Source organism: Procambarus clarkii, chromosome 7 (assembly GCF_040958095.1).
Source record: "Procambarus clarkii isolate CNS0578487 chromosome 7, FALCON_Pclarkii_2.0, whole genome shotgun sequence".
Taxonomy (NCBI): Eukaryota; Metazoa; Arthropoda; class Malacostraca; order Decapoda; family Cambaridae; genus Procambarus; species Procambarus clarkii.
Window position 1 is genome coordinate 19,434,981 of NC_091156.1, and position 26,886 is coordinate 19,461,866.

Here is a 26,886-nt window from a genome sequence, read left to right on the forward strand (position 1 = left end):
TTGAACCATAAAAAAATAACAGTGGCACACTAGGTAGGGAATCTGCTTTTACAGAACTGATGCTTAAGCAGAAGTCAGCCCAACCAGGATGACGCCTCTCAAATTAATTTACCGTCATTTTATACTAGGCTGTATATCAAGAAGACCTCTGGGTATAGCCATGGAATTGAACTTCTGGTTGCAATTATTTTACCATGTCGTAGCTCAGTCGATTAAGGCAGCGTCTGGGATCCTCTCGGACGAAGGTTCGAACCCTCGTCACGGCCCTTGTGGATTTGTTCATTTGATACATCACGCTATTATGATTTCTGTGTGTAAAGACCTCTATATTCTCTTCTAGTTCAGCTTGAATTCCTATTTAAACATGAATGAATGGCTCAAGAGGTCAAGAGGCAATGTGCCACCTTACACTCACTCATCCCAACACCAGAGTATCAGTCATTGGTAACGACATTTGCTACTGGCTATACTCTCCACCTCAGTGCCTCTAGCCTCAAGGACCTACTACCACATGTCTTTGTAGCGACCCGTCCTCCTGAAATGATAGTACTTAAAGTAACAATGTAGTGAAAGTACCAATATGTAGTGATGGACCACCTGTGAACCACTTATAGACTCTGGAAAATTTTATTTGAGTCCTATTAATTTTAATATTAATTAGTCTTATTAATTTTAATATTAATTAGAGTCCTATTCATTGGAGTCCTATTACCTCTATTCATTTTATAGTCCGGAAAAATAAAGTTTAAAATCAAAATTAAATATTTCTATGCCTAGGATAGCACATATATGCCTAGGATAGCACATATATTAGGCCTAAAACAGTGTTTATGAGGCCTAGAATTGCCAGATTAGGTTAGGTCTTGTTGCTACTAAAAAATGTTTCTGGTTTGTCCAAATCCAATACAAAAAAAATCAAGTTTCTGGCGGACCATCACTATATAGTGTACTCTCGACCAAATAGTTACTCAAAGTTCTTTCATTTTAGGAGGTAGGCTGCTATTTTTTTTCGTTTACACATGTGTGTACAGGAACAGACTCCTGTCAGCAGGCTGAGAGCTTGGGGGGGTCAGCATCCTTGCAGATGTCTCCTCTCTCTCTTATATCAACTCTCCGAGAGACAGACAGGGAAAAATATATGTCAGTTTAAGGAAAGAATTTCCCCAAAAAGTTAGGCTTTGGAATATATGCGACCCGCCGGCACGGTTCCAAATGGGAACATTAGTCTCAATGTGTATTGCTGTATCCTTTGAAAACCTCACATTATCATTCTTTAAATGTCATCTTTTAGTGAGACCGATTCTTAGATACATATTTTGCGGATTCTTTATAGCTGGTTTTCAGTGGGTTCTCAGGTAAACTAAGAACATGATTGTTTTGTACGAGGCTGTTGTGTGGGGGACTTTTGTGCTTCGTGTGAGGCGTCAGTGGCCATGTTTGGTTGACGGTCATCCGGACAGAAGTGAGGATATTGCTTTAGTGACAGCAACAGAACGCTTCCTGGCAAGGAACTGACATGTTGATACCCATTGGCCGGTTAACGCTATATTTCCGTCATCAATTATTGACCCGAAACAATCCTAGAGAGACGGGTTTTGAGAGTTCTTCTAACCACAGTGCCCTGCTTGGGGCCAGGCTTGGAGCCAGGCTTGGGGCCAGGCTTAGGGCCAAGCTTAGGGCCAGGCTTGGAGCCAGGCTTGGGTCCAGGCTTAGGGCCAAGCTTGGGGCCAGGCTTGGGGCCAGGCTTGGGGCCAGGCTTGGGGCCAGGCTCGAGAGTCAAGCAAGAGCTTAAATTACCTAAATAAAAGGCCGCAAAAGCTGAGAGCTTTATACATGACACTTCATACTTTTTCAGGGACGTCAAATTCGTGGTGCATAAAGCTATGGTTGGTTCCCTATGTGTTGCTCTTTAACACTAAGGCGGGAGACTTATGACTCCTTTGTTGGCTTCCGTCAGTATTTCCAGTGTGTGTTACAACTTCTGAGCTGTTAAATATGTGTTGCATTCATACTTAGGTCGTAACTGTGCCCTGCGTTAAATACTGATCCAGCGGTCTGTTTGGTAAACAAACCCGCCATGTTTTCTCTTCTGCTAGCTGTAAGCCTATTTCCTATGCAGATGAGAAAGCCTGAAACGATGTACTCACCTATTTGTGCTTGCGGGGGTTGAGCTCTGGCTCTTAGGTCCCGCCTCTCAACCGTAAATCAACAGGTAGATGTGTGTGTGTGTGTGTGTGTGTGTGTGTGTGTGTGTGTGTGTGTGTGTGTGTGTGTGTGTTTGTGTGTGTGTGTGTGTGTGTGTGTGTGTGTGTGTGTGTGTGTACTCACCTATTTATCCTTGCGGGGATTGAGCTTTGGCTCTTTGGTCCCGAATCTCAACTGTCAATCAACTAGTGCACAGATTCCTGAGCCTATTGTGTGTGTGTGCGTGTGTGTGTGTGTGTGTGTGTGTGTGTGTGTGTGTGTGTGTGTGTGTGTGTGTGTGTGTGTGTGTGTGTGTGTGTGTGTGTGTGTGTGTGTGTGTGTGTGTGTATGTGTGTGTGTGTGTGTGTATCTCCGTTGTAGTGCACCCTATCAACATAGTTCATAGTTGGGTGAATTCATATACCGCCCCGCCGACCCAGAGGTTACGGCGGCTTTGTTGAGTTCACTGGACATCTTCTGCATTGCTACGGGCTCACCATAGCCCGTGCTGCTTGGAGCTTTTTGTTCCAAGTAGCGAATCTTTAACAACAACAACATTCTGCATTGCTTTAACTCTAATTGTTTTCTCAGTAGCGCTACATTCTCTGGTATGTAAATGTCTACATTCCTCGTTTTAACCAAAAAAATTGCAGATTTATCGGCAATATCATACCCTGATATTTCTACATAGTTTGGTACCATTTGATGAGAATTCGATGACCTTGACATTTGAATGTTTGCGTTAATGCCAAAACATTTGCGGTCAGTTGCATTTTGTCACGTTAGTGTTCTCGTTGCAAGATTTCAATGGAAGTTTTCGAATCTGTAAGAATGATAACGTGCCGTCGGTGTTCAGCAAGAGCGTGTTCTAAAGCATTTCTGAATGGCTAGCCTGTCTGATTTAGAACATGTTGAGCACCCGATTAAGCGTCTCCAATTAGTTATATCAGTTCCTGCCCTAACTGCACCTCCAGATTCTTGTCTCTCTCTCTCAATCTTGGTCTACTTATCCGTCTGTGACATATGTGAAGCTGTCAGATACCAAACTTACTGTCATATTTATCTGTGCATTAATACACAGCAGACGGGAGTTAGTCCGGTTCATTTTTTCTTGAAGAGGCATAAGCTTAAAGTCTATTGAGAACGATTCCCACGGTAATCTGCTTGCATTTCGTTGACATCTTTGTCAGTGATTGTATCTGTAATCTCAAAGGCATTGATGGTGTTTACTGCTCAGCTTGTCACCCAACCACTTGGGCTGGACGGTAGAGCGACGGTCTCGCTTCATGCAGATCGTCGTTCAATCCCCGACCGTCCAAGTGGTTGGGGCACCATTCCTTCCACCGTCCCATCCCAAATCCTTATCCTGACCCCTTTCCAGTGCTATATAGTCGTAATGGCTTGGCGTTTTCCCTTGATAATTCCTTCCTTCCTTCTCAGCTTGTCCACCTGTTGCTGGTGGAGATTCTCCTGTCCAGCGTTAGTGCTTCATTAATTATATCTCTAAGATACTGTTTCTGGATTAGTCAATATCTTGGTCAAGATGCACACAGCGAGCCTATCTAGTCTTATTTCAATCGCTATTAGTTTGGTTTCAAGTCAAAAATAATTTCAAAATTATTTCAAACAAAAGTTTCAAAAATACTAAACTTACGTTTAGTAGCTGAAGGGACGACGACGACGTTTCAATCGACTTGAGAACGGTCCAGGACGGACCGAAACGTCGTCGTCCCTTCACCTTCTAGTGTGTGGTCTGGTCAACAAATTTTAGCCACGTTATTGTGACTCATCGCCTGCTTAAGTTTAGTATTTTAGTCCATCTGGCAGTCCAAGTTATGACTCACATTGCACAGGGATGAATATCCCCAACCTTTGCTTTGAATTTTTAATTTCTCTGCTGAAATCCGAAAAATTTCGAAAATTTACAAAAAATTCTGAAAAATACTACAACGTTCTGGCAACACTGTGGTGAAAACCGTTTCATATTATCTTGAAAAATAACGTAATTAGAGTCAAAATTCCCGCTGCAAGTTTCCCCATTCCGGTTCTCGCGGCCTGGGTGCGCCGTGGGGTATTGCGTCTTACGTTGTAGCTGTCTAATATTTCGTAATAGTGTTGAAAATAACGTGTGATGCATAAAACAAATATAAACTCACTTATTGGCCACAGTCGCGAGTGAGGGAGGGATGGGATTGCTAACATAAGTCAGTCACTCTCTGTGTCCGATAGCTAGCGGATCTATCGTGGACGCGCGCTCACAATATCTCCCAGAATTATCAGTATTTGTGCTATTTTTACTGCAAAATGACGTACAAAACGAAGATGAGGAAAACTCTGAAAGCTAAAAGCATGCTAGCTGCCCGTAGAAGGTGCGAGCTGGCTAGAATCCATGGATTACGCACTTTGACGAGTGAAGATCGTGGAGGCCTCTCAGCCGCGAGTGTGAGGAACTTGTTGCAGACCGCTATCCCCCCCCCCCCACAATCCCACCCTCTGCCACCGCACATTCTCCACCTTCTACTCCAGGTCTTACACCTGCTACTCCAGACGTTCCACCTGCTACTCCAGGTCTTCCACCTGCTACTCCAGGTCTTCCACCTGCTACTCCAGACGTTCCACCTGCTACTCCAGACGTTCCACCTGCTACTCCAGACGTTCCACCTGCTACTCCAGACGTTCCACCTGCTACTCCAGACGTTCTCGCTCTTGATGTTGCAGGGCCCAGCACCTCAAGTGCTGTTGCAGTCGTGTAATGGTAGAATTTGCCATGGCAATGACAGCTGTCAACTATAACGCTGGGTATGTGATGGGATCACTGAACAACCTCCTCGGTCTACCACAAAGTGACGTACGGGACTGGTACTTGAACAAAAAGGACAAGGATATGCAGAGACCAATGAGACCCACAACCAAACCAAGAAAGGCCCCTGAGGGAGCTGACCCCGGCTATGGCGCAGGTGCCTACTAGTGCCACTCCAGTGCCACCTTGAGGACCCATATTACTGACCAATTATATTAGGTTAGTATGTTTTAGTGTTATATTGTGATATTACTTCATATATATTTGTACATATAAAACTGGTAGCAAATATATATGTATATATATATATATATATATATATATATATATATATATATATATATATATATATATATATATATATATATATATATATATATATATATATATATATATATATATTGTTGTTATTTTTTTTTTTTTTTTTTTTTTTTTTTATTTATCAGGCGATCTGCATGGAACTTGCACACCTTACTGAACCCATGCCTATCTACAAGGGTGCAAATTTTGAATGATATCGGTCAACATCAACCTCAGCTAAAGGTGGCTGAACTTTAACCTCCGTTTGTGCAGGTTAATATTTTACAATTTTATCTGATTTCACAGACTTTATTTATTATTCAATTTACATGAAACTTGCACATTATATGTAAAGTTTATGCCTCTAAAACATTGTGGTGGCTTTTCTTTCTACGTAGATTTATTGATTTTATAAATATTTATAAATATCATATTAGTGCATAGGATTTTTGGGAAATTTACAAAATCTGTATTATTGCACTAAATACATCTGGGATAAAAATCCACCACACAAATCTTTATTATATAGTAAGGTCATAGCTAAGTTTCATAGAATTGATTTCGGTTCACAATTGTGGCCTGTGAAATGATTTGAACATTGTTGAAAAATTGTCTAAAAAAAACTTTTTTATTTTTTTTCTCCCTCTCTATTTAGGCTGCGATGCTGAAACTTGGCCCAGTTGCAGCACCTTTCACATGTATCAGGATAATAAATTTTCAATGCCCTACAACAACTTTCAATTTCCATCTAGATGACCCCTTAAAGGTAGACGCTGTATAATCAACTGGTGGGCGAATGGCATGTATTACGTGAATTACCTGAATTTACCTGAGGGCCAGTAACACTAGTAGCCTCGGCGGGGACAGGAAGCCGGCGGCTTGTCAAAGTTACCCCCCCCTCCCCCCCTCTCTACTTTGCCCTAATGAACGTTTCCAGTTGGATTTTAAAATTTAACAGAGTTCTGGCATTTACAGCCTCGGTGGGTAGGCGGTTCCAGTGCTTTATTGCTCTGTGGGTGAAAAAGTAACGCCTGTTCTTAGTGCTACATTGTGGCTTTGTTACGAACCCGGATCCAGCGTCCGAGCACGGAGTAGTAACGACCCCGCCATCTGTGGGTCAGCTCCCGAAACCCCCCGCCAAACGACGACGACACCTGGTGAGGATGCCGTTTATCAGCTACGAGGGCCAGTTTCCAGTCCCGTTCAGCACTCTACACCGCCGCCACTGACCTCTGGTGAGGTGGTGCTCCGACGACAGCGCCATCTATGGACTGGATACGTCAGGTGTTTGTGCCCGAGCCCGTAAGTGAGGTGTTTTAGTGTCCCAGTTATTGATGACGTGTCTGCTTACAGAGCCGACCTGGGACTGCTGTGATGGAAGTGGAGTCAGTCTACCCGAGGCAGCCAGTCTCCATACCTTGAACTTTGCTGTTTCTGTAGTGACGTCGTCCCCCCGGAAGAACACTGTGGTGTGTTAGCCGGCCAGTGGAGTGGCAGTAAAAGGATTTACCCGGGACCGATTGTTGGAGACGATCATCCACTGGGGTACTGAAGACAGGAGAGTGATTTGTGGTGTCACACGAGGCTCCTGTCTAGGGCGTTCCCCTTTTATCGTTCGTGGAGTGGCCGTACCAGCCTTGTTGGCTCAGAACCTGCCAGCAGACCAGCTGGACGTGTGGTTGACGGCCTCCACGGCGGTGCCCCCAGTGGACATGTGTTTTGGCTGACCTGTGGCCAGGGTAGGCTCAGCTTCTTTGAAGAATTCGTTGTGTGGCCACGAAGAAAGCACCAAGGACTCAGCGCTTAGCTTCTTGATCCAGAGTCTTCAGCAGAAGACTACATTGTGAAGAATCCCCTTGTCAAGTGTTAATATCCCTCCCCCTTGAGCACTCTTTTATTTTATATATTTAATCGGTGATGGTGAAAATTATAATATTAAGTTCTTAGCTTTCTTTCCCTACTCCCTTTAAGTTACTTGCGTCACGGATCTCATCCCTTGATAGCCACTACTGGCTTGGGAACGGATATATATATATCTGACTCTAACAACATCAGAGTGAGAACCCCGTTGCGTCCCGAGAGGGCCGTAACAGGCTTGATGGATATGGAACCGTTGCTCCTTGTTGTATGTAAAACATTCTTAACCCTTCGTGTCCTGTTCCTAGACGGGGCTCCTGTGATTGCTCTCGTTATGTGTAGTTGGGATTTTGTTGTATTTCTTCAGATATTGAACTAGATTATGGAACGTCATTTTGAAATGTATCCGCGCTCCAAGATATTGTGTTGCTCACCGAAGGTTGTTATTTTGAATACCAAGATGCCTGCCGGAGTGTTGCCTCCAGTTGTTGTCGCCTTTCATTCTTGAGGCGGTGGTTGAGGGTCGGTTGTGGCTCCTTCCCCAGTCCGTCTCTTGAGGCGGTGGTTGAGGGCCGGTTGTGGCTCCTTCCCCAAGTCCGTCTCTTGAGGCGGTGGTTGAGGGCCGGTTGTGGCTCCTTCCCCAGTCCGTCTCCCGTGGGCAATATGTCATTATTAACACACACACACACACGCGTGTTCATATTATATTGTTTGTTATGTAACTTTTAGGGTTAACGTGTCAAGATGGTCTTATAGGGATCTTCCTGGTAGGATCTTGGGTTGTTTATTTACTCCTTCACCAGGGCACGCTCCTCTCCCTCCCTCAGGAGGACCTGTGAGCCTGCTCTACCCACCTACACCAGGGCACGCTCCTCTCCCTCCCTCAGGAGGACCTGTGAGCCTGCTCTACCCACCTACACCAGGGCACGCTCCTCTCCCTCCCTCAGGAGGACCTGTGAGCCTGCCTTACCCACCTACACCAGGGCACGCTCCTCTCTCCCTCAGGAGGGCCTGTGTGCCTGCCCTACCCACCTACACCAGGGCACGCTCCTCTCTCCCTCAGGAGGGCCTGTGTGCCTGCCCTACCCACCTACACCAGGGCACGCCTCTCTCCCCCTCAAGAGGACAGTGTGCCTGCCCTACCCACCTGCTCTGGAGAAAACCCATAAGTTGCTCAATTTTAACTCACTCGGGGCTGACTTCAAACACAAACACTCATTACTTGGCTACGTTGCCATGACACCTGGTCTAATATATTGAATTAGATCAGTTGTTTACTTGGAATATTTCTCAAATATACAGCTTCCTTGTAGGTTTGTTGAGATCATGTATTATGCAATCGATCTCAACAATATAAGATCGTTATGGACTCAGACTAGCAATAATTAGTCGATGACAAATCTGCATATATATATACCACTTCAGGCTAGTATACCTACGTGCATGGGAAATAAGTTTACAGGTTCCAGATGATGAGAGGAAATATCAGCACTGGGGAGAAATGCCCGACAGACTGCTGGCACATTATCTAACACAGTGCACAGTTACAACCACTACAGACCGCTGGAACATTATCTAACACAGTGCACAGTTACAAACCCAATAAGATTTCAACTTAGATTTATCAAGGCAGAAGTTGTGAAACATATTAGGCACAACCTTTGTGAAGCCAACATGCGAGTCATAAATACTCATCCACCGCCTAAGTTAGACAGAAAGAAGAAACAAGTAGCACATAGTGGGCCAGCCAGAGGCTTAGAGCCCGCTCAAAAATACCCCTACCCCCCCTGTCACCCCCCCCCGTCCCACACACACACACACACACACACACACACACACTGTGACTCCATACACAGTTTCAAATGTAGATATGATAGAGCCCAGTAGGCTCAGAAATCTGTACATCAGTTGATCGACAATTGAGAGGCGGGACCAAAAAGCCAGAGCTCAACCCCCGCAAGCACAGTTAGGTGAGTTCAATTAGGTGAGTACACACACTCACAAATACTATTTACCTGTCATGTAAAGCTGACAGGTAAATTAAAGGTGTTGAGAGTAATGGTTGTGATAATATGGTGACGGTAGGCTGGGTGCTGGAGGCCTCCATTAATGGCAAGGGGTCACTTAAACTGTTGGGAGTTATAAGAGAAGGCCTCACTTTCCTGGGCGACATTAGCAGTTAAGTTTAGTAGTAAATTGTATTCTCTCTGGGCTGGGAGTGATTTATCTGGCATGCATCTCTCCCTATAGTGTAGTATTCTAGAGTAAAATATCTCCCAGTGAAATAAGTCTGGTGAAATATATTCTACATTTCTTGTTAACGGCAGTGACAATAAATTTATTTGATGTGTTGCACGGCTCTGAAATAGTTAATGTCGACCGTTAAATAATATATTCATTGGCGTGTTTATAGGAGATTCTATTCTGTTATAATTCCCATTATGTTGGTTGTTATTTTAATCAGGTGTTTCTATATCCCCTGTTTAGTAAATAGTGGTTAGATATTCTAGCCTATGCTGTATACAATACAATACAATACAATACAATTTTATTTAGGTAAGGTACATACATACAATAAATTTTTTCAAGGATTGGTTGACTTATAGGTATAGCTAGTACATACAATGCCTAAAGCCACTATTACGCAAAGCGTTTCTGGCATGATAAACTTAAATGACAAGCTTAATACTAATTGAGCATAATGAGTAGAATGAAAACATAGATGAAAAAGCAGCACAAATACAATTATGTCGACAAACAGCGCTCTTTAAAGAAAAAAAACAGCGCTGTAGTTTTGCTGAGGTCAAGATGGCAGTCAGGAGTCATCACATACAGCCCATCCTCCTGTTTTGGGAGTACTTATAGTAACGATGACGACCATAGTACTTATACCGACGTATAACGCAATTAGAAAGTAGAAATCGGCACTATTGAGTTGGACAAACTGGAAAACTACTTTCTACTTATGTTTCAAAGACAAACTAACCTAACCTAACCTAACCTTCCTAGGCCAAATACACGATATCTGAGGCCTAATATAGTACACATGTGTGCTATACTAGGCCTAGGAATATTTGTTTGTTTTATAGCTTAATTTTTTCCGACCCTATAAAGTGAATAGTACAAAGTTCTACTATCTAATTGCTTAGAACGGCAATCTTTGTACAATGGTGCTCATAGTTACGAAGCTACTATCTAAACAGGAGAATGGGTTCCTATATCATATTATAACAAGCTTAAATGATAGTTTCTCTAACACATAAGATCTGTGTTCACGTTTCTCTCTACCCCCCTACCCACTTCCCCACTCCTTCCTCTCTCCCAGTCTATCCCTCCTCTGTTCCCATCTACCCAGTGCTACCTTAACTAGCCACCCTTCGCCAATACATAAGACAATACATATGTGGCTGATGACGAGGATGATACGTGACCTGTGTAATGTGTGCCGGTAATACAGAGGTATTTTTTTGGCTCACTAGGATGTGATTTCTGTAAGCTTGACTTTTACAACTTTTGTATACAAATATATAAGTGTTCGGTTAGTGTTGGCTTAGAGTGGTGTTGCAGGCTGGTCCTGGTCATTGTTCACGCTTATCATGCTCCCGTAGGTGATAAGCGGCGCGCATGATCTTCCAATTGTTTTAACTGTACAAAATTAAATTTCTGCCTTAACGGAAAGTTTTATATAAATATATATATATATATATATATATATATATATATATATATATATATATATATATATATATATATATATATATATATATATATATATATATATATATATATATATATATATATATTGGTAGCAGTCTTTCCTGTAGACATATATTATTAAATATGACCGAAAAAGTAAGATTAATAATTCTAACACGAATTTTCTCGATCTTTCTTATGTTTCTTTTCACTGTTGATGATAATTGAAAAATCAATTCTCCAAAATTCATTTTTATTTCTAGTCTGACGCGACACTTGAACGCGTTTCGTAATAACTTATTACATTTTCAAAGACTTTTAGTTTACACACACACAACTATTACCTGCAAACACTAAACAGAGTTCTTACTTATGTTATGATTTAAACAGCTTTCATTTTTCATTTTATACTCGCATTTTGGGTGAGGTGATATGTTACAACAGCTTTTGGATGAGGTGAACAAAACTTTCAACACAGGGAAGAACACGAAACAATGGGTATTGAAGGTAAGGATGGAAGTAATTGCAGAGGGCCTATTGGCCCATATTTCTTGATGCTTCTATATTGGAGCGAAGTATTCTACCCACTTCAAGACTCCGCTGCAATATAGAAGCATCAAGAAATATGAGCCAATAGGCCCTCTCCAATTACTTCCATTCTTACCTTCAATACCCATTGTTTCGTGTTCTATCCTGTGTTGAAAATTTTGTTCACCTCATCCAAAAGCTGTTGTAACATATCACCTCACCCAAAATGCGGGTATAAAATGAAAAATGAAAGCTGTTTAAATAGCAGTAGCAGGAGCCACCCACATCTTCACAGACGGATCGGTGGACACAGAAAATGAGAGTGCTGGCGCTGCTCTTTGCACGACCAGCGTTCAGGCATATTGGAGACTGGGAGGACTAGTATCATCAACCCAAACTGAGCTGTTCGCCATACAACAGGCATTCGCATATGTGATTGCACAAAACACTCAAAATGCAATCATACACACAGACTCAAAAGCTGCACTTCAAATACTAGGACAAAAACAGTGGAAAGATAATGTGGATATAATTACCACCATTTTGTATCAAGGAGCAGTCGCTAAAGGCAAAGGACTCAACATAACTTTAAACTGGATCCCATCCCATATTGGAATCCCATTAAATGAAAAAGCTGATGAAATTGCTAAATTGGCAACTCGTCATCCAGTGATACATAAAACAATTCAACCCAGCCTAGAGAACATAAAAAACATCATCACCAAAAAACTCTCACACCTCAACAAAGCCGACCTACACCAGAGAATAGCTGAAGGTTCGCCATCTGCAACATGGTATCTTCAGGCAACCAAATTAGAAAGGTTAAATATCCCAGAAGGAATCCACAGGGAAATAGCAGTTAGGCTATATAGACTACGTCTAGGTTACAGATGCAACTGGGAGATTGGTGAACCCCGACAGAGAGAGTGCATCTTCTGCCAAACTGTCACAGAAAAGCCATTACTTCACTATCTTCTGGAATGTGAAGCAACCAATGACCTTAGAAGAGCTTTAAAAGTTCCTGAATCATGCAGTGGCCACCCTGAAGCCATCAACACAGCCACTCTCCTGGTCAACAAAGGTGTCCAGCAGCTGGACACCCTCATAAAGACTGTGAAGCAGTATCCTCCCCCACGATAACAGCTTGATGGTTAAATGCAACCTCAGAACACTGGGGAAAAAAAAATTGTACCACTTACGGGCTATTCATGCCCGTGCCACCTCTTGGGTGGCTTAATCTTTATCAATCAATCAATCTGTTTAAATCATAGCATAAGTAAGAACTCTGTTTAATGTTTGCACGTAATAGTTGTGTGTGTGTAAACTAAAAGTCTTTGAAAATGTAATAAGTTATTACGAAACGCGTTCAAGTGTCGCGTCAGACTAGAAATAAAAATGAATTTTGGAGAATTGATTTTTCAATTACCATCAACAGTGAAAGAAACAAAAGAAAGATCGAGAAAATTCGTGTTAGAATTATTAATCTTACTTTTTCGGTCATATTTAATAATATATATATATATATATATATATATATATATATATATATATATATATATATATATATATATATATATATATATATATATATATATATATATATATATGCGGAAAATCCACAGAGAAATATGAAATGAGGTGTATTTTCCGCATAAAATGATCAGTGTTTTGTGATCGTCAATTGCATATATATATATATATATATATATATATATATATATATATATATATATATATATATATATATATATATATATATATATATATATATATATATATATATATATATATATATATATATATATATATATATATACCTGCCTGAAACGCTATGCGTGTTGATGGTTGTGCAAGAATGTAAAAATACCAATCTTATGTAATATCACCAACCTATTGTATCTTCTTGTGAATAACAATAATAATAATAATTATTATTATTATTATTATTATTATTATATAAAATGCTCAGATTAGAAATGTAGACAATGTTAAGGTAGACATTTTTGGTTCAAATTTTTTTTGATAACATGAATTTCCAAGATAAGTTGAAGAATGGGTTTCCGACCAAGATTTTCCAAGATGGCGGCCGATGCAGAATAATAATTTTCCGGGACGTTCAGTAAGTTCGTCGGGTGACCAAATACTATACATGTGCTTTGCTTGTTTGAGTTTTTTACCTAGTTTTCATACTGTGCTGGTAGCCGTCCTCTCGAGCATCACCCTTACTAGTTCAGCTTCCATTCCCCCGTCATAATGGTGCCATGCGCTGCCCGCATGGCGTGTCCAACCATGCAGGACGTGGGGTCAACGAACGCCACAGTCTTGGATCTGTTGTCTACACGCTTCTCATAACCCTAGTTACCTTGCCACGCCCTTTTCTTACACCCGTGCAGGTGTTCCACGCCCGTGTCGCGCGCGTGTGTCCGCGCCCCACTCCCCTACACGCCCAGCCACACCCTCAACCATCTTTAGAAACGCCGCCTTAACGCGCCTCTTCTGCTCCACCCGCCCCACCCAGCCGTCCCTACAGCTGGGTGGGACGAGAGCCTAGCGCCCCCCCCCCCCAGCCGTCCATACAGCTAACTGTCCAACCTAGTGTCACAGATTTGTCCAGTCATTACTCTCAACACGGCGCCAGCATTCAGCCTGCGCCGGTCCTTCCTGGGCCCATTGCCGTCTCGATCCGTCCCAACCAACGCCCCAGGTGTCAACAGTCTTGCCCCCCGCCTACCCCAACACAACCAGCCTACCATACGTCGCTCATAGCAGCAGTCAGCGTCCCTCCTATGTCAGCTGAATGATGCAAACCCTCAGGTATTTTGGACGCGATCTCTGGTGAGGAGGCCTTATAGAGAGGGGCGTGAGCTGCGTGTGGATTATTTTGGTGTGTGAATAATATGGGTGGCGAGTGTCCGTGCATCTGGGCTGGCGAAGTGTGGTTGAAACTGCTACACTCTTGCGCGTCGTCTTCCTGGTTACGATACCTCTGAATAGGCTACCCCCTAACTGAACAACTCCTAGCTTGTGTACTCCTGACTAGGCTTTCCTTACATAAACCCTGACTAGGCTATCGTTGGTGAGACAAACCTGGCTACGCGAACCCTTGGCTAGACAAACCCTGGCTCGGCTACTCTTGCTAGACTAGAAGTAGTCACATGTATTACAACATCTTACGATATAAACACAACTCGCATATATACGGATTATTTTTTCCCCTTAAAGACAGAAAACGTGATAGAAACTCCCAAAGGTATTGTTCAGAACAGTAGGAGCCGTGTTGTATTAGCCTGAGATATTGACCCTAATACTTAGATATGTTCAGCACAGAATACAAGTATATCAACTTGATCACCCCATAAAAGACAATTTATCCTAGCTGTTCTGTCTAATACAAATGTAATATTACGAGTGTTACAGTAGGACAACACCACAACACACTTTAACACATACCACATTGCAACAGCAGCCTCGTAAATATAAATGAAGGCATTAGTGGCAGTAAAGAGATAAATATATCATTTAACTGTTGTGTGTAAGTTTGGTGAACATTTCTGGCGGGTGAGACATCATGGACGCCCGCGCGTGCTTCGCGCTCCTAGGTTCGCTCTACTTGTTCCTTACTCGCTGTGTGAATGTCGCGTCCTTCTTCCTGGTTTTGATAAACTCAGCAAATGTTGTCATATTTGCAACTGTGAATTAACATGATACTTGGGTCACTAGGCATGACGAGAGCGTCTGCGGAAATCAAGTTAGCGCCATATTTTTCACAAGTCTCCATTTCCCATCAACATTGCATAACACTGATGCCCAGTTATACAAAATGGGTGTTCATGAGGGGCTGGTATGAAGGAGGCGGCCAAGCCCAGGAACACCTCCCTCAGCGGTGTGGTGGCTTTTATACCGAAATAACTCAGGGTTCCTCAAATTCTAGAATGAGATTCAGAGTGGGTTTTGGTGATGCCATTGTGGCTGAGTATACGAGACGACGGATATAGTGATTAAAGAGCATATTGAAGAGCAAGCATCAGAGGCTGATGCTTGACAGACGTGCTGAGGGAACCAGACGTACAGTGTTTATTTATAGAGGAGTGGAGGTGTTGCCAGCGAGGGCGGCCCGGGTAAGACTCAAGTAATTTCACTAATTTTGCATCATAATTTGGCAATCTGGTTCTAAGCTGATTGTTTTTTGCTATTAAGTTTAACAAATACATCTGAATTTAGTTTTTTAATTCATTATTTTATTTATTCCAATTTAAAATACTAAAATCTGAAAAAAAAATTCACAGTGTAAAATTATAATCCATTTCGTATTTCCTGATTAGACACAATATGACATAACATAATGGCAGGTAATTTTAGAGCATCTCTCCATTGTCTGGCATAAAGATGGTCTTTGATTTCTCACTGTCACCATATAACTGTATTTGGCAAGACATTGTTCCACTGGGTGACGGTGGTGGCTGTGGTCCGGGTGTTACCACACCATACTGTACAGGGCCTCCCTGGTGCGTGTGGTCGTGGGCCGGCCACTGTCTTCTCCCGCACTGTCAAGGTGACGGGCATTCCCCCGTCCGTCCATCCATCTTGCGTGGCAGAGACACTCCGGCTTGCACGCAAGCAGGCGCCCACACACACACACGCACACACACATACACCATAGAATAAATAGAAGTGTCTCAAGACGAACTGGAAAAATTACTCAAGGGGCTAGGAAGAAATAAAGCAGTTAGACCTGCCAGAGCTCTGGGGTCGTAGTCCTATGGGCCCGGGTTCGATCCCCGGCAGAGGCAGAAGCAAATGGGCAGAGTTTCTTTCTCCCTGATGCACTTGTTCACCTAGCAGTACATATAGCTACCTGGGAGTTAGACAGTTACTACGAGCTGCTTCCTGGGGATGTGTGTGTGTAAGAGAAATATATATAATAGACATAATAGAGCAAAAATAAAATTGGTTAGAAAGGCGGGGATCCAAGAGATAATAGCTCGACTCTGCCGATATAAATCGTAAATACGTGCGCGCACACACGCACGCACGCACATACACGGACACACACACGCACAGAAACACGCACACAGACACACACGCACGCACACACGCGCAGACACACTCCTTCACATGGACAAAGGAGAAACTAGATGACAAACAAGAGGGCCTCATAATAGTTATGAGGTTATCTTGAGATGATTTCGGGGCTTTAGTGTCCCCGCGGCCCGGTCCTCGACCAGGCCTCCACCCCCAGGAAGCAGCCCGTGACAGCTGACTAACACCCAGGTACCTATTTTACTGCTAGGTAACAGGGGCATAGGGTGAAAGAAACTCTGCCCATTGTTTCTCGCCGGCGCCCGGGATCGAACCCGGGACCACAGGATCACAAGTCCAGCGTGCTGTCCGCTCGGCCGACCGGCTCCCTTCGGATGAGAGAGATTATAGTAATAGTTGATAAAGATAAATCACGATTTTTGGTACTGGGGTTGTTGTTGTTGTTAAAGATTCGCTACCTGGAACAAAGTTCCAAGTAGCACGGGCTATGGCGAGCCCGTCTGGTACTGGGGGACTTCAACTTGAAAGCAATAGACTGCGAAGCCAACGAAACAAGAACGGAGGATGAGGCAGATTTGTAAACCTCCTTCTGGAGACATTCATGTATCAACAGGTCAAGCAGGCCACAAGATCCAGTTCCGTCAGTACTGGATCTAGTATTCACCAGGAAAGGAGAAGAGATATTTGACATCCAGTACATTCCTCCCTCTGTGCCATAAATATGCTTTGCGATATAATCTAGAAGAGAATGGGGATATTGAAAAAGTTGATAAACTCGATTTCAAGAGAGGACACTATGGGGACCCTAGAAAATTCTCGAATGAGTTTAATTGGACAGACTTGTTGCTAGGCAAGGAAGTAAATGAGTATTCCAAATTTTGCGAAATATACGATGAAGGCACACAAACATTCACACCAAAACGGAATTGCAGGACCAGAAAACAGGATTCGTTCAATAGAAATTGTGAAAGGGCCAGAGAGGAAGAGACAAGAAAATCGGTTCAATATAGGAAGAGGCCAAACCCACAAACATAACACCACTACAAACAAGCAAGAAACAATTACACAACAGTGAGGAGAGAGGCAGACAGGAACGTTGAGAAAGGTATAGTGGGCAAATAAAACAGATCCAGACCTCTTCTATAAATTCATTAAAAGCAAGCTGCATGTAAAGGATAAAATCCAGAGATTGAGAACGGGGAACAGGACTACCGAAAATGAAAAAGAAATGCGTGAAAAGCTAAACGAGACTGTGTATCTGGACCTAAAAAAGGCTTTTGACAGAGTCCCACACAAGATTCTATTCTGGAAACTGGAACCTGCTGGAGGGTGGTGTTTCCATATATACCTGTACCCAGGTGGTGTTCCCATATATACCTATACCCAGGGGGTGTTTCCATATATACCTATACCCAGGTGGTGTTCCCATATATACCTATACCAGGTGGTGTTCCCATATATACCTGTACACAGGTGGTGTTCCCATATATACCTGTACACAGGTGGTGTTCCCATATATACCTATACACAGGTGGTGTTCCCATATATACCTGTACACAGGTGGTGTTCCCATATATACCTATACCCAGGTGGTGTTCCCATATATACCTATACACAGGTGGTGTTCCCATATATTCCTATATATATACACAACGACGAGTCTCCCACAAGAGTCTGTTCTGGAAACTGGAACCTGCTGAAGGGTGACAGGGAGAATTCTGACATGGATGAAAATATTTCTAACTGACAGACAGATGAGGGCAGTAATCAGAGACAATTTATTTGACTGGAGGAGTGTTAGTAGCGGAGTACCACATTGTTCAGTTCTTGCATCAGAAATGTTCACCGTTCTACATAAACGATCTACCAGAAGGAATATATAATGATATGAACATGTTTGCGGATAATGCTAAGATACTGGGGAAGACGGGAGACGCAGACGATTGTAATGCTCTTCAAAATGATCTAGATAAAATAAGTACTTGGAGCTTCAAGGGGTAAATGGAATTCAATGTGAATAAATGACTTGATATGGAATGTGGAATCAAAGAAAATAGACCACACACAACTTAGAAATTATGTGGGGAGAAATTACAGAACTCTACTAAAGAACGAGTTATAGGGGTGGTTCTGGAGAGTAAACTGTCGCCAGAGGAACACATAAAGAACATTGTGAGAGGAGCGGATGCGTCGCTTTCCAACTTCAGACTTGCTTTTAATTATATGGATGATGAAATACTAAAGAAACTGTTCATGACTTTTGTGAGACCAAAGCTGGAATATGCAGCAGTTGTATGGCGCCCAAATCTCAAGAAGCACATTAAGAAACTGTAAAATTTGCAACGGCATGCTACAAAATGGCTTCCGGAACTGAAAAACAAAAGTTACGAGAAGAGATTAGAAGGCATTAAACAATGCCAAACCAAAGAGGAATTCCTGAAACCACCAACTTTACTAACAAGGAGGATACAGATTCAAGCCAAGAAAACAAAGGTGCTGAAAAAATATTAGAAAGTTTTCTTTTGCAGAGTGGTTGTCGGCTGCAACAAGCTACGTGAGAAGGTGGTAGTGGCCAAAACCGTTAGAAGTTTCAGAGCGTTATACGATAAAGAGTATTTTGAAGACGGGACACCATGATCGTAACTCTCATCCTGTAACTAAACTTAGATAATTACACTTAGGTAATTACACACATACACTTCTGTCTTCCCTGGAAGATACAAGAGTTAGGGGAGACATGATAACCACCTTCAAAATTCTCAGGGGAATTGACAGGATGGGATAAAGGCAAACTATTCAGCACGGGTGGAACTCGAACAAGGAGACACAGGTGGAAACTTAGTACCCAAATGAGCCACTGAGACATTAGAAAAAAATTATTCAGTGTCAGAGTAGTTAACAAATGGAATACATTAAGCAATGGTGTGGTGGAGGCTGACTCCATACACAGTTTCAGATGTGGATTTGATAGAGCCCAATAGGCTCAAGAATCTGTACACCAGTTAATTCACGGTTAAGAGGCGGGACAAAAGAGTCAAAACTCAACACCTGCAAGCACAACTTGGTGAGTATTCTCTGTCTCTCTTTCTCTCTCTGTCTCTGTCTGTCTGTCTGTCTGTCTGTCTGTCTGTCTGTCTGTCTGTCTGTCTGTCTGTCTGTCTTTCTGTCTCTCTCTCTCTCTCTCTCTCTCTCTCTCTCTCTCTCTCTCTCTCTCTCTCTCTCTCTCTCTCTCTCTCTCTCTCTCTCTCTCTCTCTCTCTCTTTGACGCGACATAATTACAAGATCAAGTGACAGTGATAAAATGAAGCAAAAATAAATGCTAAGCATGATTATGGTATGACGGATGACATGAGTGACAACCAGAGAGCCAGCCATGCCAGGATGACGCCGCCACTCATGTCAAAGATCGGTGAGCAAGTGGAAGAAGGTGATGGAGGAGGTAGCTGTGGCCTACTCCACACACTGCTCCACACACTGCTCCACAGCCCCTCCTCCAGGAATGACAGCACCCTTGGCGACAGCAGATGAAAAGTACATTATATGCTCAGTAAATACAGGCTCATAAAGTACACATTTTGTACCACTGATTTCATACATATGTATAGAAAGAAGACAACAACCAAACCTATCCTTTCCTAAGCCAAATGCGTTTAGGCCTGAGTGCTTTAGACCTAAAAAATTTTTTGTTTACACTTTGGATATATTAGGTTATGTTGATAGGTTGTTGTGATGTGTGTGATCCCCTTTCAGTACAGCCATAAGTGCGCAAGGTGGAAAATTTCTATGGGTTGTTGTAAAATTTAGAGGCGGAGTTGTATAGTTTGTAGAGGGACGGGAGCTGTTGCAACAGGCGTACAGCATCTGAAAAGCGGAGCCCAGGAGCTAAGTTTCACCGTGAAATCAAATAAGGTTCGAGTACATACATGTGTGTGTGTGTGTTCAGCCAGATCCCACCCGACTAGTGATCCACCTGTGGTGAGTATTGCTGTAGCAGTTTGTCATCCATTGATAACATTATGAAGGGCACTGATGTTACCATGTCACCACTGCGCTACCATGTCACCACTGCGCTACCATGTCACCACTGCGCTATCATGTCACCACTGCGCTATCATGTCACCACTGCGCTACCATGTCACCACTGCGCTATCATGTCACCACTGCGCTATCATGTCACCACTACACTACCATGTCACCACTGCGCTATCATGTCACCACTGCGCTATCATGTCACCCTGCGCTACCATGTCACCACTGCGCTATCATGTCACCACTACTCTACCATGTCACCACTACACTACCATGTCATCACTACACTACCATGTCACCACTACACTACCATGTCACCACTGCACTACCATGTTATCACTACACTACCATGTCACCACTACACTACCATGTCACCACTGCGCTATCATGTCACCACTACTCTACCATGTCACCACTACACTACCATGTCATCACTACACTACCATGTCACCACTACACTACCATGTCACCACTGCGCTACCATGTCACCACTGCGCTATCATGTCACCACTACTCTACCATGTCACCACTACACTACCATGTCACCACTACTCTACCATGTCACCACTACTCTACCATGTCACCACTACACTACCATGTCACCACTACACTACCATGTCACCACTACTCTACCATGTCACCACTACTCTACCATGTCACCACTACTCTACCATGTCACCACTACTCTACCATGTCACCACAACACTACCATGTCACCACAACACTACCATGTCACCACTACTCTACCATGTCACCACTACACTACCATGTCACCACTACACTACCATGTCACCACTACACTACCATGTCACCACTACACTACCATGTCACCACTACACTACCATGTTACCACTACACTTCCAACGCTGACATGTCTATGGGGGGGGAGTTACTGGTACAGGATGTGGAAAACCAGTGCAGGGTGTGGAGGAGCCAGTATGGGTGTGGAGGAACCAGTGCAGGGTGTGGAGGAGCCAGTATGGGTGTGGAGGAACCAGTGCAGGGTGTGGAGGAGCCAGTATGGGTGTGGAGGAGCCAGTATGGGTGTGGAGGAGCCAGTATGGGTGTGGAGGAACCAGTGCAGGGTGTGGAGGAGCCAGTATGGGTGTGGAGGAGCCAGTATGGGTGTGGAGGAGCCAGTATGGGTGTGGAGGAGCCAGTATGGGTGTGGAGGAACCAGTGCAGGGTGTGGAGGAGCCAGTATGGGTGTGGAGGAACCAGTGCAGGGTGTGGAGGAGCCAGTATGGGTGTGGAGGAGCCAGTATGGGTGTGGAGGAACCAGTGCAGGGTGTGGAGGAGCCAGTATGGGTGTGGAGGAGCCAGTATGGGTGTGGAAACGCCAAGAACAGACCCCCCAACACTGCCTGTCACCACAGGCTGTCTGTCCGGCCGTACACTTAACCTTGGCCTCCACTTGCTCCGTCTCTTGCCTCTCTTCCATGACCCTGTTCTGTTATATCACTATAAATCTACCTCAGATATATCAGTTTATTTTCTCGAGCTGACTGTGTAAAACTGCGGCGAGAATGTCCTTGAGAGGAATGAAAACAGAAGGCAGGGAGAGAGACGTGTGGTTGGCCGTTCGCCACCCAGCATACCGGACCTGAGCCAGGCCAAGCCGAACGGCCAGCTATAGGCCTCTATAACACGCCTTGCCGTGGGGGTCGAGGGCGTGAGGGGCGGGGTGATGCCGCCCCCTCACAGGAGCCACATGCTCCTCCTACACAAGGAGTAAGGCATTACAGGAACACGGTTGAACACTGGGCAACAGAGGGGTGGAGGGGGTTGGCGCCTTCCCAAGCAGAAGCGCGGGGCAGACAGCAACCTCAGCCAGTGTTACCACCACCTTCTCTCTCCACGGCCAACCCTTTATGATTGGGTGTGGTTATATTGTGATGTATTCACTTCATTGTAGCACTGTTATGGAAAATATATATATGAAAATTAACGCATTCGTTACATCTAATATAATAGAAGGAAACTATTACAAAATAATACAATGAAATAAGATAATTATACTCATACATTTTAATGAAATTATTTTACATATAATTGTTAAATTGTGTCAAGACATATATCATGGATAAAGAGAATAAAGCGAATTGACGGCAGTGGTGTCTGGTAACCATGGAAGCAAGACAAGAAACGAACTATTTGAGTCTTCCCCCTAAACCACCAGTCCCGTGAGGCAGCCTCGCCCAGCGCTGCCTCCAACTCGTTCTCGCACTTTCGTATAGTCAATATTGACTTATTAAATACGTGCATATGTGACATACTAATTTATTGTGACTATTTTAGTTTATCTTGAAAAGCTTCATAGAAAACACCGACCTTACCTAACCTTAGTATGTTAAAATAAGCATCTTATTGCTTCATAATTACAATTATTACTTAACCTATTATAGGTATAGGTTAAGTAATAATTGTAATTACGAAGCAATAAGATGCTTATCTTAACATACAAAGAAGGTTAGGTAAGGTTGGTGTTTTCTATGAAGTTTTTCAAGGTAAACTATTCACAATAAATTAGTATGTCACATATGCACTTATTTAATAAGTCCATATTGACTGAAAGAAAGTGCGAGAACGGGTTGCTGCCTCCAGAGGCCACGCCACCATCACCTGTCTTCACAAAATTCGATTTTTTTTACAGAGTTTGTCTTGAAATGTCAGTGCTCTCTATGCTAATGTTTGAGGATTAGTTCCTTTGTTTTTGTGAAGTGAATATTTGTACCTCAGACGACCAAGCAGTGATCGTTCCGCCCTGGTTCACCCAGTACAGTTTCCGTGGTGTAGTGGTAAGACTGGACCCATGACATAGCGCCTGGCGTTCCGCGAGCGCTTTGTCATGGGTTCGTATCCTGGCCGGGGAGGATTTACTGGGCGCAATTCCTTAACTGTAGCCTCTGTTTAACGCAACAGTAAAATGTGTACTTGGATGAAAAAACGATTCTTCGCGGCAGGGGATCGTATTCCAGGGACCATAGGATTAAGGACTTGCCCGAAACGCTACGCGTACTAGTGGCTGTACAAGAATGTAACAACTCTTGTATATATCTCAAAAAAAAAAAAAAAAAAAAAAAAAAAAAAAGTACCTCGGAGGTAGTGTGATACCTCCGCTTAAGAAGGAAGCAAGAATCAGTGTATCTTATCTTGAGATGATTTTGGGGCTTAGCGTCTCCGCGGCCCGGTCCTCGACCAGGCCTCCTTTTTATCACACACCACCAGGAAGCAGCCTGTACCAGCTGTCTAACGCCCCGGTACCTATTTACTGCTAGGTGAACAGGCGCATCATGGTGAAAGAAACTCTGCCCATTGGTTTCTGCCTCCACCGGGGATCGAACCTGAAACCTCAGGACTACGAATCCCGAGCGCTGTCTACTCAGCTGTCAGGCCCCCCTCACATATACATTCATAAAAGTGTAAGGATGAACACAAGAGCTACTCAGATGTTCCAAGTATGGCAGACACTCTTGCCTCTCGTAATAAAATTATATCACGCCGGTTTCATGTTTTTTTCTTACTAATTACCGATGAGTGCTGTATAATGAGAAATAATGAAATATCTATGAAAACATAGCGACAACGTTTTTATTTATACACTAAGGGAATGAGTTACTGTATCTCTCATGGAGGACGTCTTGAAGTTAATGTATCTCTGAAGGAGGATGTCTTAAAGTTACTGTATCTCTCAAGGAGGATGTCTTGAAGTTACTGTATCTCTCAAGGAGGATGTTTTAAAGTTACTGTATCTCTGAAGGAGGATGTCTTGAAGTTACTGTATCTCTGAAGGAGGATGTCTTGAAGTTACTGTATCTCTCAAGGAGGATGTTTTAAAGTTACTGTATCTCTCAAGGAGGATGTCTTGAAGTTACTGTATCTCTCAAGGAGGATGTCTTGAAGTTACTGTATCTCTCAAGGAGGATGTCTTAAAGTTACTGTATCTCTCAAGGAGGATGTCTTAAAGTTACTGTATCTCTCAAGGAGGATGTCTTAAAGTTACTGTATCTCTCAAGGAGGATGTTTTAAAGTTACTGTATCTCTCAAGGAGGATGTCTTAAAGTTACTGTATCTCTCAAGGAGGATGTTTTAAAGTTACTGTATCTCTCAAGGAGGATGTCTTAAAGTTACTGTATCTCAAGGAGGATGTCTTAAAGTTACTGTATCTCTCAAGGAGGATGTCTTAAAGTTACTGTATCTCTCAAGGAGGATGTTTTAAAGTTACTGTATCTCTCAAGTAGGATGTCTTAAAGTTACTGTATCTCAAGGAGGATGTCTTAAAGTTACTGTATCTCTCAAGGAGGACGTCTTCAAGTTACTGTATCTCTTGTTATGCGCAACAAGGCACAATATACTCGTGGTAGTTCCAATCAGAGAGGCATAGATTCAGGTCGAAAGTTCGATGTAGTGTTTAGGTTGAGGCCTATCAGCCACGAGAGGGCTAAAATATAATGCCCACACAATAGCTTACTGACCAAGGATACTTTAAGTATATTTTAGCTTTATCACAGATCAGAAATAAAGTAAACTCTATGTATATTCACCGACACGCCGGACACATCTTTCGGTGTATATTTGACTTAAGACAAGTTCAAACATAAACAAAAATTCCATAACTCTGTTGTTATATTTTCCTTGCTTTGTGATGATTAATTTATTATAAAATTTTAAAAACATTAGAGTTTTGGATTACTGTCGCGAAAACTCGTTAATTAGGGGATTAGCAATCCTGTGAGTGTTTGTAACAGTAGAGTATAAATAATATTCTAGGTACAAATTTAATTTCAAGTTTTGTAAAGCTTGAATATGTAGTGACTGAGTGTATTTGCGTGTCAGCGGGAGGGTTTGCGTGTGTGTGTGTGTGTGTGTCAGCGGGAGGGTTTGCGTGTGTGTGTGTGTGTGTCAGCGGGAGGGTTTGCGTGTGTGTGTGTGTGTGTCAGCTGGAGGGTTTGCGTGTGTGTGTGTGTGTGTGAGCGGGAGGGTTTGCGTGTGTGTGTGTGTGTGTGTGTGTCAGCCGGAGGGTTTGCGTGTGTGTGTGTGTCAGCGGGAGGGTTTGCGTGTGTGTATATGTGCGTCTGTCTGAATATGTGATTATCAATGTCTTTCTTGCACGGCCACGGTCATAGATACACGGAGAGTGAACTTCGTGTCTTGATGTACAGTCACTGAAAGTCGACATTAGTTATGAACTATTACCAGGGATGAAGCATTCTCGCTGACTGGTCAGTAAACATTAGTGGTTGATGGGCCGTCACTCCTCCACCGACCGGATGACCTCTTTCATCCGAGGGGTCAGTGTGGCATCCGGCCTGTCAGGCTGCGTCCTGGCACCCGCCGGATACAGCCTCTTCGGACCCATCAAGGCCAATTAAAGACGATAATTTATTATCGAATTAATTACTATCAATTAAATTGTCAATTACTATTAATTGAATTATCAATTAAAGACAATAATCTGAGGTTGCCATGAATGTATTCTGACAATGTTTTTGTTGCCAGATCAAGAACTTGTACCGGGATGGAGTTCATACCTTTGTTAAATTTGCAGTGAAAGGGAAATTAAACATGCCCAAAGTCCTGATGAATGTATGGAGAAGGGAAACAATCACAGGGGGGGGGGGATGAAGAAGGAATGGTGGCCAACCACTTGGACGGTCGGGGATTGAACGCAGACCTGCATGAAACGAGACCGTCGCTCTACCGTCCAGCTCAAGTGATTGGACTGTGATTGATTAAGTATATTATAGTTTCACGTGTTCATACAAAGAGGTGTTCACTACTCTATGTGAGCCACAAAAAGTTCACAATCCTGATATAAAAAATGCAAAATAAACCACAATGAATTGAAAAGGGTTTCACCCGAGAAGGCTCTCGGGTGTGTACCCATCCTCAGAGATTCTTAGACACTGGAGGAGAAGTCTTAAGAAGGCAAGAGAGGCGGGAAAAGCTAATAAAATTTAAGTCTATCAGGGTTATCAGCACAGGACCAGGGGCCAGATTCACGAAAGCACTTACGCAAGCACTTACGAACCTGTATATCTTTTCTCAATCTTTGGCGGCTTTGTTTCTAATTATTAAACAGTTAATGAGCTCCGAAACACCAGGAGGCTGTTTATAACAATAACAACAGTTGAATGGGAAGTTCCATGCTTGTAAACTGTTTAATAAATGTAACCAAAGTCGTCAAAGATTGAGGAAAGATGTACACGTTCGTAAGTGCTTGCGTAAGTGCTTTCGTGAATCCGGCCCCTGGAGATTAGGTAAGAGCCAGTGAAGTGAGAAACGTGTGCAACATGGGGGACAGATGTGGGAGGTTATGAAGCAAGAAACATATGGCAACAACGATTATTCGACAGATGTTTAAAACAAGAGGGGATAGCTAGAGAAAAAGGGGAGACTGACAGACTAGTCTGTTTCTATATATATATATATATATATATATATATATATAT

General features: G+C 43.1%; 1 protein-coding gene and 1 long non-coding RNA gene across 24 annotated transcripts in view; one reads left to right on the top strand and one right to left on the bottom strand.

The window, feature by feature from the left end:
• Nucleotides 1–26,886, bottom strand: part of LOC123761393 (uncharacterized protein CG45076) — a 148,832-nt gene that overhangs the window by 81,132 nt on the left and 40,814 nt on the right. The gene's annotated exons all lie outside the window — the stretch shown is intronic.
• Nucleotides 4,330–6,154, top strand: LOC123761394 (uncharacterized). Its single transcript, XR_006773227.2, has 3 exons — nucleotides 4,330–5,203; nucleotides 5,431–5,557; nucleotides 5,940–6,154. It is a non-coding gene; the product is annotated as an uncharacterized lncRNA (long non-coding RNA).